Here is a 12,072-nt window from a genome sequence, read left to right on the forward strand (position 1 = left end):
GTATATTAACAATGCCGTTATTTTCCCCTTTGACTTGTGCGGTCCGCATCAGGGGTGCATATGAGTCACCAACCCTTTGGTATTCTACTATATCGCTGTAGATCATGAGGCTGTAAAATCCACCATCAATACCTGCACGTATTTTGTCTGTATTTTTTTGTATTATTTTTTATATGCTGAACGTTCCCCAACACCATCAAAAGTTTCCTGCTACATATAAACTCCATGGTAAGATCGGGTAATTTTACAAATACTTTCTGGTGTGAGTTATTTAGAAACAGCTGTATATCTGCATAGCGCTCGAGACTCGCGATCGATTTGTTGATAGTATCTAGCAGCGCCTGTATTGTGGGGTAGAAGCTGTGAGGAAAACCCACGTTTATCAATTCAGCAGGCTCTCCACGTCTGATGGTATACCAGGAATCTTTTGTCCAGGGTATCCCACGTATGGGGGTACTGAATCTCCATCAACCCCGCTTCCTACTGACCTTGTAAATTAACGTGTTTAGCCAGGTTAACAGAATAATCAGATATTTTGTTTTTGGGGGATATATCTAAAGAGGCGTTACTGGGCAAAGTGATATAAAAGCCGGTGTTTTCCATCTTCTTCTTCTTCTCAGGGCCATCCCTGCCATTTTACCAGATGCTGTTTCTTAGACCCCTTACCTTTACTCTGAATAATTTTCTCAACCCTATAAAGACGCTGGGGATCGCCAATCACATTTTGTAACTCCTCTTTGTAGAAATTACCGCTTACAACTTCACCAGCATAATCATTCAGCTGATATATGTATACCCCCTCTTTCACAGCTGCTTTTGCCACTATGAAAATTTCGTCGGTAAAGGACTGATGGTAGCCGCTTGTAAAAACACCTTTTAACTTGGATACTCGGACATGGTCCCCTACACGGAAGGCTGTTTTTTTGATCTTCTCCGATAACCATCCAGCAAACAGGTTTCGCCACGCTGATAAAGAGTTTTCCGATGTTACAGAACTGGGTGGCATTTTAATAGACCGGTGGTAACTGTCATTATACACATCGATAAAAGTCTGTAATATATCCACATAGCGTTGGTATTATAGGCTGTGAAATATCTCCATAGTTTAGATTTCAGGGTTCTATTAAAACGTTCAACAACCGCCACTTTAATTTCTGTGTGTGTTATAAAATGATGCACTCTGTGTTGATTTAGAAGATTTTGGAGGGGCCTATTCAGAAATTCCTTACCGGCATCAGTTTGTAGTTTTAAAGGTAGGCAGCCCTTGCTGAAGATACCCTTGCACTAGTCTTATCCCTCAAGGGCTCTGCAAACACGTATTTTGATAAAACATCTATCACCGTCAGAATGTACCGTGCACTATCGTTCTGCTTATCAAGGTTAGAAACATCCGCCAGGTCAGCTTTCCACCGCGTGTCTTCAGCTGCGACAATGGTCATTCTTCTTTTAAAACGTTTTCTAGCATTTTTATGGAGGGTATACGTCTCCTAGCCGGATAGCCATGTCTTAACAGCTCTGCGTGTTTATTACGCTGTCATTTTCGATAAAGCGCATCAACAACCCCATAACTCCCAACACCACATTTATCATAATAGCTTTTATGAAATCTTGAACGTGTGTTGTTAGACATTGAAGCACTATAAAAAATAACTAGACATAGGGTTGGTGTATGATGTTTTATTTTATTTTTCTTTATACTGGTTGGTATACATGTACGGGGTGTCGAACCGTTGCCACCCCTGATATTTTATTGGACGCATCATATAACAAGCTATACACATCAATGTGGTTACCCCGCCTGTAACTCTGTAGACACCAGATACTCGTAGCATTTAATAGTTCAGATAGTTCAGAGACTTGTAAAATATGGCCTTTAAGGCATAGGAATCTTGCATACATTTCAGCTACGTAGTGTTTCAACACTGTTCTAGGACCCAGGTATGAAGAACCCAAGTTGGATCGGAATACAGAACCGTATTCATCACACACTGGCATCTTGATGATGTTACAGATGTCACTTATACAGATTGTACTTTCACAAATCTGCGCATGTTGAAGTTTCAGTACATAAAAATGCCACAACAGTTGTGGGCTGTTTACAGCTATTCTCGCCTTCAGCATAGTGTATAAATGTTTTTCCCCATATATCCATCCAGGCTTCAAATAGCGCTCCACATGCACGGCTTGTCCTCCAGAAACGTTACCCTAGAAACAACGGTACACATATAAGGCGAAAAAAACAAGCTTTCGTGGTACCGGACACCTCTGCGGGTTACTCCTGAGACTGTACAGGTGAGAAAAGTCTCTCTGCATTAAACAGGCTATATGGTTTCTAAAAATCACGGGTCCTGCCAGTTGCAAAGATTTCATTTTTTTCTCAGGTTTTCAACATGTTGGAATTTCCAGGATTGTTTTTGTTAGCAGCCCCCCCCCCCCACACTCGCATGTACATGCATACCCATGGTTTTATAAACACTTTTAAGCGGCTGATAAACATTATATGACTTCAACATCTGACATATCGCCCGTATTGCTGCAGATCGCTAGTTCGGGAGTAAACAATCATGAGCATCCTGTTGTGGGTATCTGTATTTATGCCCTTCACACCAACGGTAATTGTCACGCTTCAAACACATTTTCACAACCGACGCCGCAAAAGCTTGAACCATTACAGTCTCCAAAAGGGTTGTATTTCCTCTTCTTCCTCATCAGAACTTTCAAAATGTTTCAAAGTATCGCATTTCTTACACGTATCATCATCTGGGAATGCTGAACTTTTGATCCTTTTTGAACAGCACACGCAATAATAATTGACGGCGTTAAACGAGTTGTCCAGGCCCACAGCGCCATTAAGCTTATCTGGCATTTTCTGCAATTCAAAAAAGAAAGAAATTTAGCTCTTAAGCATAAGTTTTCACAGGTTTTTCACATACACACACGTCGTCATACTTCATTACCTACCATACTACACGTTTCAGAACCAGCATCTTCCAGGATAGAGGTGCTAGTGACATGCATAAACTACTTGTCTTCATCGGATTCTGTGTCTAACGTCGGGGTCATTGCGGCCTCTGGAAACATTTGCTCTAAAATATTCAAATCCTTATACAGGGCCTCCTTAAGAGCCTTAACCGCCTCATCCATATCTACGTAGTTTGCATTGGTGTAGGAGTCATCTACACCAGAGTCGATGACCCCCAGCGGTTTCCCACTCCCAAGATTCAACATATCAAAACGCTCACACAGTTTATCCATAGCCGCTGCGTCATCAGGGTCCCCATCGACGGATAGCACCGGTGCTGGTGGACTTTCAGGGCTGTAGTATTCTTGAAGGGTTTTCAAATCCTCGGCCTCTGTATTGTCCTTAGAGTAGTAGCTGTAGCGCTTCATAATTCCGGGTATTGAGGTCTTTGAGTTTTCGTTTTTTTCCAGAGCTTGAGGAACGGCTTGTACATCCCCCAATACTCATCTGAATATATACTGCCTACACGCCACACCCCCTAAAGATGGCAGCCGCTCAAACATACCCACGACACCCACCCATCAAAACCCAAGGTCACACTTACGGGTCTTTGTAGGGGCCCCCACTGGGGCATCCCTGGTTGTCACCCACAAAGATCCGGAAGGGTGGCACTGGGGTTTGAGGGGTGGGGGCATCAAGGGGAAACCCCCTTGGGCCCCTCTGGACTCCAGACCTTGGTGGGACCTTCCTGTTAACACCTATGATGTCCCATCCGGTGGGACACCCCCGCGATACATCACTTCTGGGTTGGGATTTTGCCCAGGCGGAACTTCCGGGGGAAACCCTGGGTGGCCACGCCCCGGATATGACATCATAGGGACCGGATATCCCACCCTAAAGAGGCGTGGAAACCTGTCAAGCCTAGTTTGATGAGGAAAGGTATCATAGAATACTACTCACCTTCATCCAAGTCCAGTCAGTGACAGATGTATATAGGAATATCCTGGTGACAACAAGGGTGTTTGCTTACATTGCTGTAGGTTTTGGTCATCCAGCTTGTATTTCAGGCATGGAAAGCTATGTGTACTTCTCGTTAGCCCCGAACCTTTCCGAGGCAGACACTGCATTCCCATCAGCAGCACCCAAGCCTGACACACCATGTCAGGACTGCTTTTACCACATTCCTTTGTCTGGAGATAAAGCACAGAGTGAGATATGTTTTAATGGATTTAAGGTGACAAGTCACATATTTCCAAAAGAGACAGAGGTTCATAGTGAATGTGAGGGCAATTAAAGTCAAAGGGCAGTCACACAGGGGTACCGGAACTGGCATTCATAGGGGAGAAAGAGGGTGGCTGGCAACAGGACACATAGAAAAGGATGGTAGATTACCTTAAGAACATTGACAAAGAGAGAGGAGGAATAAAAGAAAATTAACTTTGGGATGGAGAAGTGTGGCATGCTGCAGGGATAAGGGCTGCAAAAATGGGAATGCGAGGTAGAAGGGCAGCTGAGGTTTGAAGGGTGGGTTGCATATAGTTCCCCCTTTGCCTTCTTCCTGCACAGTAGCCATATGAGTGCTTTATAAATGACAGTATCGGGTCTGCCAGTGCTGGAAGCACCAATTCAAAATTCTTCGGGTCCATGTGTATACACACAAGAATACGTGCAGCCATATTTTTTGTGTGGATTACGCGTTTTGTTTTTAAAAGACATTTTACAATATGTTCGGCACACATAAATTACAGAACAGGAAATAAGACAAAAAAAATAACAATTACGCAACTAAAAAAAAAAAACAATTCCTGTAACAGCGCCTCGATGCCTGCGGGCTGTATGAGCACTTTAAAAATGCAAAAATAAGAAATAATAACAATATATAATGGCTTGCACATACTAATTATGTTTTCCTTAGATTGCAGTGTCTGCCATGCAAGAACTTTACACACAAGCGTTGGAGCAACTCAATTCACAAGTCCTCCCACAAGATGCGCTCATCTGTCCAGTCATTCATTCTTAAGGGTGCAATACTTAATGACGCAACCCCACGATTAGTCAGCACTTTTGTACTTGCATTTGCGTATCTTGTTTTACGGGGGAAACTGTCATACATGACACACGAAAGAGCATCGCCGGACAGGTCAAGTGCCTATTTGAAAGGATTCGCTCCTCGCCTGGGGGGTTTAAACTTGTAAATAGGACCGCAGGTTTTGTTTGTTGTCATTCTGTTTTTCCAACTGTATTGATGTCACTCACAGGCACTGTTGCCCCGCCCCTCCGTACCCTGTCTACACCTTTAACTTCCTGTACCTGCGGCAGCTCATCTTTTTCGTCCCCGGGTTACAGCCAGACTAAGAGAACAATACAGTTTTTCTGGAACCAGCGAACCAGGTGTGTAGCGTATTTCTCCTTGATTTCACCGAATATGTATTACAGCAGCTACCTCGGCATTTCGCTCGCTTTTCTTTTGTTAACAACCTACTTGCTAGAGGGCTGGATTATAGTGGGTTGCATTTCGCATTACTTGAAATCCAAGTGCAACCAAGTGGAATTTACCGAAAGGGCCGATGTAATGATGCGACCGAGGTAGTAATAATCAAGACACCTTCTGTTACTAGTGGATTGCATGAAGGAACACACAGAACAGTTGCTAGTCAGTAAACGTAAGTTTCATTCATTGTGTTCGATCGGCACTCGCAGAACATTGCCACGCCGTGCTTTCTAGTAAAGTTTAGAGTACAGACAGCCGTCGAAGCTTTTATGGAAACAGGAAAAAAGGGTCCTTTGATGTTGTCAACAAGTTAGTTGTATCTGTTCCTATGCAATCCATTTTCGGTTTATATAACTTATAGATCGTTGTGACAATATACTGCGTCAATTGAAGGTGTTGTAGGTAACGTGGCGACCCTATTGGCACAGATGTTTTGTATAACGCGCAGCGGCGTCAGTATCACTTCGGACTGGGAGCCCCATAGGTGACATGCTTGTATTCCTTTACACGCTCCTTAACACTTACCCTATCAGAGCTTTCCGCTCTCGACCTGTTAACACCGCACAGCGGCATTCTATAATGCAAAAGAATGAACATATTTATAAAACAGGAAAAATACGACTCGAGCATTTTTTGTTTTGTTTTTTTGTTAACAAAATCCCGTGTATGAAGCTTGGAAATGTTGAGAGAGCATGCGCGTTGAAGATTAAAAATGAAATCGACGTTACTTAACCTTTGTGGGAACGTATATGGGTTCGTGTAAATAACTTGAATACGGTTTTTAAAAACTGTAAAGTTGCTGCAAACATAAATAATTCTTATTGGGTGGTTTGATAAGCAAGTGGCTTAAAGTGTCGCAACACATGAAATTTGAGTTAAGGAGAATGACACATTTTAAAGTTATGATTTCATGCGTTTCCCTTAAATGTGATAGATATTACAGCTGTGCCATCATCTGGACACAAACATCAAGGATACTGTATTGCTTGGATGTGCCAACCCTTCCCATATAGGCCAGCAGCCCTGAAGGGCCAAATCACGCATGCCTTTCTTAAATGCCAATAGTAAATGTTGAAATGTAATTTAGTAAAGTGCCTTTGATCAGTAGCATCGTGCTAATGTCTCAACACGTATTTGAACAATGGGGTGGCAGGTGAGGAGTGGGGGTGCAATTTTGGCGATTGTGTTGGTTTGTGGGTTCTCCAGCTAAGCATTTTGAGACAATTACTGATTAATGGGGCCATCTAAAGCACATTGGAGCATTAAGAATTTTTGGATTGAAAGGCCACGTAGAGAAGGTGCTTTATAATTGCTGTGTGTTCAGAAAAAAATACCACCGAAGACTACCTCAATACCCTGCTGTTCAGTTGTACAAATATATTGTTATCACAAACTATTCTCATACAATGTGGCATACCAGATTATGTAATTAATGATGCCAGAGTCGGTCTACTCTTCAGGGCAGGTAAATAAATAGTCTAGTTTTTACTTTATTTAATATAATGTATTATTAGTTCCAGGAACTATTCCATATCATTAAATCATCATTAAAACAGTTAGTAAATCACAATTTACACAAAACATGCATATTATATGGGAAATTGTGATTGAAATTTGAGTTGACAAATGAAAGAATCATGAGGCTAAAACACAAAATCCATGCAGATTACATTATTAATGAATAAGCATTGGAAAATATTAAGCAGTGGGGAAAGTGCAATAAGCCCCGTGTTGTTTGCTTTTAAATGGAGCACATCCATTTGTGATAAGGCTGTGACGAGTGAGATGAGGAGCACTTCACATGTTAGAACCTTGAAGCATCCCATTACCTCCATGTCCCTCTTCCTCGTCTCGGTACTTCCTTATGAGGCACCATCTTCCATGACAAGAACCCTTTCTCTATTTCTTCTACTCCTCCTTCCAATGCCCCTCCCCAATACCTGAGAGTACCAGACACCCTGCACCCCAACATGCACCAGTTTTTTGTTTACATTCCTGCGGAATGGCAGAGATCCTAGTAGGTAGCGGGGCTGCTTTCCATAGTAATACACTCTTTCCTTGGTTTTGAGGGGCAACTTTCCAGCCTCCCCTTGGGAGGACAGCAGCTGGGTTGACAGGCTGCTGACGGGGTTGAGTGGCTCCTGGGGGCCTCTTCTGGGCGAGTGGCATTAGTTGACCAGATGGCTGGTGATGGGTTCTGCAATCCCTGCTGGGCGGGTCTGCGACGGCATTCTCTCCAAACGGGCCAGTGCTGGGCGAGGGGTGCCAGGTAGGGGATTGCATCTTGTTGGCTGCCCAGAGCATGGAATCATTGCACCTGGGCCATTCAGCTAAGGAAGCGTTGAGTGCACTCGGCGACCGCGTTGTCATGCTCATCCTGGGACGCTCAGGCCCGTTGCCCGGTTGCACCGGGACACTGGGCGGTCCAGGTGCATCCCGGATGTCGTGGGGGGGCTTGCTCTGGAGCATGCGCTCCCCTATTCTTAGGGACAGATGCCAAAGCTGTGTATTTGTTGAGGTCCTGGCGTGTGTTCTGTGTTGGAAGGTGTGAGCGGCAAACATACAGGAAAACAGCAGCATGTAGAGGTGTCCACCTCCTCCATCTCTTCTTCCCCTGACAGGAGGATTTGACACAAAAGGCAGAGATCCTCCTTGGACTTGTCAGATAGCTGGAGGTTACTGTTTTTCGGAAAGGCCTTGCAGGAGGAGGGTTACGTGAAGAGTAGGGCAAGAGCGGTCTCTTCCTCCTCTTCTTCTTAGTCCTCATGTGCTTCAGACTCCTATCCTAGGGAAACGGATCACATGGGGAAGTTCCTGGACAGGGAATCTGTGGCTCGTGTCATGGTTCAGGTGGCTGCCTACATGGGTTTCCCGTCATAGGAGCCTGTGGTGGCGAATGACAGGCAGGGAAATCCCACTCCTCCCCAGTTCCGGCACACATTGAAGGAAGCACTCCCTATCTTGACCGAAGTGAAAGACAAAGTCTTGCGGGAATGGAGGAATACGGAAAAGGTCTGTGTTCCTCATTTCATGACCAAACTTTAGCAGCTGTGTGGTGAGCAGAAGACATTGCCACAACCCATGACAGTGGCTTGTATTGTAATTGTACTGTAATCCTGCATTATATGTTTCCAATAGTGTAAAAATGTAACTTAGGTGCGCCTTCATCCTGCATTTTATGTGTCCATTAGTGTAAACATCGAATTTAGGTGTGCCTTCATTGTGCATTGTATGTGTCCATTAGTGTAAAACTCGAACTTAGGTGTGGCTTCATCTTGCATTGTATGTGTCCATTAGTGTAACAATCTAATTTAGGTGTGCCTTCATCCTGCATTGTTTTGTTTGTACTCTTAACACCCATTTGGCTAACTGTGTATCAGGTTCATAAATGTGCATTGCAGCTCACACACACCCATCCCCTTCTCGTTTTCTCTCTGCCACTCACTTCTTCCTCTCGCTCCGAGATGGCACTCTCCATTTCCATTTCTTCAATTTACTCCAACTGCTACACCATCACCTAGCCTCCCTCTCTCACAAAATCTGGATGGTAAAAGCATTTAAAAGGCTTCCTTGCTGCACACCCTGGCTTTCCAATTGCAGACACCTATGTCAGTGCATCCTCAAGAGAAATCTTCACTGACATCCTCTTCTCTGTCCAATCTCCTGTCATATGGACCTCTCACCTCACTGCCACTCTACCACCTTACTCTTACACATCCATTAATTGCGGCACTAAGTGGGAAGACCTCCTCATCGTTTTTTTCTCATCTCGCTGCTGCATCAATGTCTACCTCATGGGCACAGTCCTGGTTCAAGGCCCTCTGGCCAACCTCCTTCTCTTTGATTGGTTCCTGCCATCTCTCATCAACTTCCTTTTCCCCTGCCTCTTCCCCTTCTACCCTCTCTGCTCCACCACTTCTGATGGATGCCCCTCGCCCGACACTCCGCCTCAAAAAACCTTCAAAAGCAGCGATTGTCTCTACCTGCCGACCCTCATCTCATGCTCAGCCATCAAACACTCTGCTGACATCTGCCTTCTTCTTGAAGACACTGACCTGGACATACTTGCACTCACTGAAATTTGGTTCAATGCCAGCTCAGTTACTTCATTTGACTCACTCCTACCTGATTGCTTTAAGATCACCTCAAAGCCTCGAACCCACCGTGATGGCACTCGGGTTGCCTTAATCTTCCCAGATAGGTTTCCTTCTTCCATCCTACCTACTCAGCCCTATTCATCCTTTGAGAGCCTAGTATGAAAATTGGTCATCTCTCTTTCCACCACCTTGACCATTGCTGCCATCTACCAGCCCTCAGGCACTTCTTCTCTGTTCCTCTCTGAGTGGGCAGACTTCTGTCCTCCCTACTCTCTACCACCTCCAACTTGCTACTACTAGGTGACTTCAACTTCCACCTAGACTCCCCTTTCTCAGCAACCACCCTCTTCACTGACCTCTGCTCCTCCCTATCCCTTCTCATCCTTCCCTCTAGCCATACCCATTCTGCTGGGAACACACTGGATGCCATCATCCACTCCAACTTCACTGTCTCTACTCCCCTGGTGACCCCTCTCTCCTGGTCTGACCTTTCTCTCCTCACCTCTCATCTGGGTCCCTATGGCACTGTGACAACTCCTCATAAAGCTCTGCCAATCTTGTTCACGAACATCCGTCCGATGAAACGAGTGTCAGCTGTTGCCTTCTCTTCCACCGTCATTAGCTCTTGCCCACCCAACACAGACTCTACCACTGATTCTGCGCCAGTAACCTCTATCTGTCCATTACCAATACCCTTGACATTCTTGCCACAGTCGTGAGGATCCGCCTGAAACCTGCCTCCAAGCATAACACCTAGTACGACTCAGAACTTGCAAACCAAAAACATAAGTGCAGGGCAGCTGAACGGAAGTGGCACTCCCCAGGCTCACCCTCTGACAAACTAGCCTGCCGCCCGATCCAGAGACACTACAGACTCTCCATCTGTGCCAGAAAAAGAGCCCACATTCAGGCATGAGTTTCCAGTGTTTCCTTCAAAATCTGCAGGGATCTTGACAACCCGTTTGCAGTGTCTTCTGTACCCACTCAATGTGTTCAAAGTGTATGTAAAAAAGTAGTGAAACTATGTTCCCTGCTGACCTGCCCCCACTCTCCACACACCCCATCACTGCGCCCCCTCCCACACACAATCCAAACCCCCAAACAAACACACCTGATATTTAAGGGAAATGTTCAGTGCAGTGCACTGAAGTGCAAGCTTCAACTTCTTCCTACACTTTTATTTTAAAACAAAACCATTCCAGAAGAGTTTCTTTTTAAAATAAAAGTATAGGAACAGAGAAACTTTAAAATAAAAAGCATCGGTGCACCGCTCCCGACTGCTCCCACCGACTTCGACCTCTGCACCTACTCCTTCTCAGGCCCTTTGCAATGCACGTGCCTCACACTTCATTTCCAAAACCCAGGACATACTGAACAGCCTTGTCACGCACTCTTCCAACCCAACCCTCCCCACCTTTTCCCCCTACCACTCACCCTCCTCCTTCCTCCTTCTCCTCCTTCACTCCTGTTTCCCCTGAAGAAGTCACCATTGTTGTCAACTCCATGAAGGTCTCCTCCAAATAGGATGCCCCATGTTGTCCTTGAGGATGTCCTCAAGGACAACATCTCTCTCGCCCCTGCTCTTGGTGAACTCTGCAATCATTCCTTTGCCACTGATTCTTTTGCATCCTCCCTCAACCACTCCCTTTTGTGCCCCCTCCTCAAAAAACCTCTGCAGATCCTTGCTGCACAGCCAAGTACTGCCCCACGTACATCACCCCCTTCCTGGGGAAACTGCTTAAGAAGTTGTCCCTCCCCCAACTCAACTCTCCTACCGAACCTGTTGGCAGGCTACGCAACCACCAGCCTGGATTCCGAGCATCCAGAGGCACAGAAACTTCTCTTCTGAACATCCATGAAGAACTGCTTGAATTGAAGTTTGCCCATTGCTGCCACTGACCTTCCCATTGCAGAGCAGTAGTCCCTAGACGTCCTCCCTCTTGTCCCCACGACTGAGGCTCAGGGACAGGAGCTGCAGAGGCACAGGAACAGAAGCCACCTGGAACCATTTCTTCTAAACAGAAGTACTGTAAAGTCTAAGAGAATTTACCTCTTGTTGTGTAGCTTTAGTTGCTCTCAGTTGAGACCCGTCTTGGTTACCTGGCAGAGTTGCTATAGCTTTGGTCCACGCATGCCTCCCAGCTTTTGGGCCCTCAAGTGTACTATTTTCTACAAACATTTCTAAAAACACTGTGCAAGACTTTTTACCTACCTGTAAATAAGATCTTCAGCTCCCCTAGACGTTGTGCAACCATTCAATTCTCATAAAAAGGCTCCAAGATACTCTTGGTATCTCAGAGCGGGCACTGGACTGGCTTACCTCCTTCCAAACCGACTGTTCCTCCCAAATCAGTCTGGGCCCTATTTCCTCCTCTACTTCCTTCACCACCTGTGGCATCCCCCAGGGCTCCATTCTTTCACCTTGGCTCTTTAACATATACCTTTCTCTGCTGGCTACCTTCTCCCCCTAATTCCAGCGCTACACTGATGACACACACCTCTTGATGCGACCGAGGTAGTAA

At 45.3% G+C, this 12,072-nt stretch overlaps 1 protein-coding gene across 1 annotated transcript in view; it reads left to right on the forward strand.

Moving 5' to 3' along the window:
* Positions 1-5,110: 5,110 nt before the first annotated feature.
* Positions 5,111-12,072, forward strand: part of LOC138559368 (putative ferric-chelate reductase 1) — a 482,214-nt gene continuing 475,252 nt past the window's right edge. Inside the window, exon 1 of the mRNA XM_069642735.1 lies at positions 5,111-5,353. The gene's annotated coding sequence lies outside the window, so the exon portion shown is untranslated. The remainder of the gene's footprint in view (positions 5,354-12,072) is intronic.

Source organism: Ambystoma mexicanum, chromosome 1q (assembly GCF_040938575.1).
Source record: "Ambystoma mexicanum isolate Mex_15411 chromosome 1q, UKY_AmexF1_1, whole genome shotgun sequence".
Lineage (NCBI taxonomy): Eukaryota > Metazoa > Chordata > Amphibia > Caudata > Ambystomatidae > Ambystoma > Ambystoma mexicanum.